Source organism: Phoenix dactylifera, chromosome 2 (assembly GCF_051530095.1).
Source record: "Phoenix dactylifera cultivar Ajwa chromosome 2, Ajwa_hap1_PhDact_Kaust_v1.1, whole genome shotgun sequence".
NCBI lineage: Eukaryota > Viridiplantae > Streptophyta > Magnoliopsida > Arecales > Arecaceae > Phoenix > Phoenix dactylifera.
This window is the reverse complement of record NC_143191.1, coordinates 25,247,763-25,250,952: the sequence shown is the minus strand read 5'-3', so window position 1 is coordinate 25,250,952 and position 3,190 is coordinate 25,247,763. Positions and strand designations below refer to the sequence as shown.

Sequence of the window (3,190 nt, the reverse complement as noted above, 5' to 3'; positions counted from 1 at the left end):
TGCTTCCGCAAGCGTCGGCCCAAGCTACGGCTTGCGACGACGCTTATAAGCGTCGGCGGAACCTTTCGCGACGCTTATAAGCGTCGGCGGAACCTTTCGCGACGCTTATAAGCGTCGCCGGAAGCCACACCTACTGACTCTCTTTAAAAGAGTCGGCAAATTTTGGCGCTTAGCAAAAATTACCCACGCTTTTACTTAGCATCGGCAGACAAAAGTCGGAAAAAGTAATTTTTCCTGTAGTGGGTGTTGGGCTGAAGTTGGCTGGGGCTGCCGGCTTCAACCCAGTATCTCACAATTCCTGTGCTGCTTACGATGCCAATGACACCTCGCCACGGCCGAGGCCTACCAGCCCGGCGACGCTACCGAAGGGGCCTTTTGTTCTTCTCCCCGCACCCGAATTCAAAGTTTTTCAGCACGATGGAGGACGTCAAGGTGAGGGTCTCCTGCGCAAGGAAGCCAGCAGTGGAGGAACCGTCACTGTATTGGACAGCGTAGATGCAAGTCGATGATGCATCGCAATCTGAGCCGAATGAGAGGCAGACGGCTGAGCTGCATGATATATTGGCACAGGTAGACGATTGGGATGGGTCGAAGAGCGTCTCATTCTGGGAGTAGCACCCGCCAGCGCATGGCCTGCATTGGATCCACGAGATGTCGCTGCCGGTGTCGAAGATCACCGAGAAACTCTTTTTGGGAGTGCCGAAGCCCACCGTCACGATGTAGTCTGAGGTGCTGAACGAGAGGCCGACACGGTTGGGCACCGTGACGCCGGTCGATTTATCCTTCCTGGAAGCAGCGGTTATCCGGTTGTGGAGGGAAATGACCCGGGCTTGGTCACGGTGGAGGATCTGCCTGTGGTTCAGCTTTTGCCTGGTGTTGATGATGGGCGAGCAGGGGCCGTGCCGGTGAACGACCGTCAGCTTATTACCAGAGGATGCTGCAAGAGTTTGTGCAGAAACGCCAGAAGGATCTCTACCAAGCAGGCATCTTATAATTTGAAGTACATGTAACCGATGATTAGCATGTAATAGCTCAACTACAAATGTTTCACATATTTTAACTAGGAACGAGAAAACGGATCATTAGCATGCAACAGCTCAAATATATATTTGACATAATTTAGCTATTCAGGAATTACTAGGGTTCCGACTTCTTTTAGTCTCATTGCATATTCCTCCAATTTCAGACAAACTCTAGCTAGGTTCGGATAAATGAGCATGCTTGTGGACTTAGAAATCCAGGTACATAGAGTCAGTAATTTTGGTCATACTTAGTGCTAAGCCCGGTCCGGCCTGTCCTACGAGCAGGTCTAGCGGTGACCATTGCCAAAGTGTCTTCATGAGATTTTCCCAAATTTCCTTTGCTTTAGATTTTCATTTGATGATGATTACGAAAAAAAAACAAAGGCATCCAGATGATTCTTTCATTCTTCCCGACATATAGTCCATGCATACCCACCAACAAACACTATAATTTGGAGAAAAACTATTTGTATATTCATAGAGACACTGTCTGTAGTTATTAATATTATAATTCATGAATAATATAACTATACATAATATTCGTAATCCGTGAATTATCTTTGCTATCTTCAGACTTGCACTTGGTCCGCAGGTGAAACAGCGCGTCAAAAAGTTTACGACAAACTGGACTTTCAACAATCAAGTGGAATACATAAGAATTTTTAATCCTAAAATAATATAAAAAATCTAAATCTTGTCATAATCACTTGCAGTGTCAAAAATATCATTTTAACCTATGATGGAGATTTGTATTTAAATATTATTTCAATCCACCCAATATAGATCGAGACCGTATATAGTTCCTGTCATAGAATGCTCACCATAAAACATAATAAATAAATAAATAAAAGTTATCGTACAAACCCTTGCTGTTTACACAAAAAATACAGAAAGAGAGGTTAAACATTATTCTACTCATTATCTTAGACCTTGATATATCAGTATGAACTATGATTGAATATCATAAAGAGCGTCTAAGTCACTTCCATATATACAACCTTATCCCAGCCCTCAATTATAATTTATTATGCTCACCAATACAAATGACCTAATGTTAAGGTTATTTCATGCACTCGTTCGAGTTTAGTTTGCTTTTCCAAAGCAAGAGGAGGCTAGCTCGGATTGTTATAAAATAGAGTACTGAAGGGTGACGAGTCAAAAGCCAAAACCAATCAATTAACTGCTAGCGTTAAGAGAGTGTTAACCTCTGAGTTTGAGGCAGTTGCCGGCTTCAAAGAGTCGGATCTAAGGACATGATGGCCGTTTGCTTCTCCGTGGACGGCATACGGATTGCAATACAGAAGCAAGGAAAAGAGCAGGGAGCGGATGAAGGGGAGGAGAGCCGAAGCCATGGGTTCGTTGGCTAGGGATTGGTGTTAACCACTCTTTGGGAAGCTACCAATTTATAGAATTTCTAAGATCCCTCCTGCTTGGGAAATGCTCAGCTCTACATGGCTCGTGAAGACTTTGACTTGTGAAAGGTGCCTTGGATTGCAGGAACAATACTAATTGTCATATGCAATAATGAACAAATTCAGCCAACAATTGTGAAGGAGGAATTCCTCAATTTCCACAAAGCATGGTTGTTGTTCACGTTTATGAATTAACATGACATATAGAGTATACTTTTCAAAGGTCACAGAATCGATCGTTTCATCTGGGCCTTAAGAAAAAGAATCCTTGTTATCCAATAATGAAATCATTGAGGATAAATATTGCTTTGAAAGAAACATATGAGATAGAGATTTCAGCTAGCAAGTTTGCCACATTATTCTTCCTCTGTGGGAAGCCACCTCATGTTTCATTGATAAATGAAATGAGAAAAGGCAAAAAGCAGGAAGACCGGTAGAGGTGTGCAAAAAAACTATTGAAACTGCAAAACCGAGCCAACCCGTTATTTTGATGCAGTTTGGATCAGATTTTTTTACATTCAGTTTGATTTCGGTTTGCAAATTTTTGAAATTGAAAAAATCAGTTCGATTTTAGTTTAAATTTTAAAAATCATATATACATATACATACCTATATACATATACATACATACATATATATATATATATATATATATATATATATATATATATATATATATATATATATATATATATATATATATATATATATATATATATATATATATATATATATATATGTTTATCTTTTCCTGCA

The 3,190-nt window shown here is 40.6% G+C and overlaps 1 pseudogene; it reads right to left on the bottom strand.

Annotated features, from left to right (window-relative positions):
- Nucleotides 1–359: 359 nt before the first annotated feature.
- On the bottom strand, nucleotides 360–2,374 carry LOC103699444 (aspartyl protease AED1 pseudogene; annotated as a pseudogene).
- Between the last annotated feature and the right edge of the window lie 816 nt (nucleotides 2,375–3,190).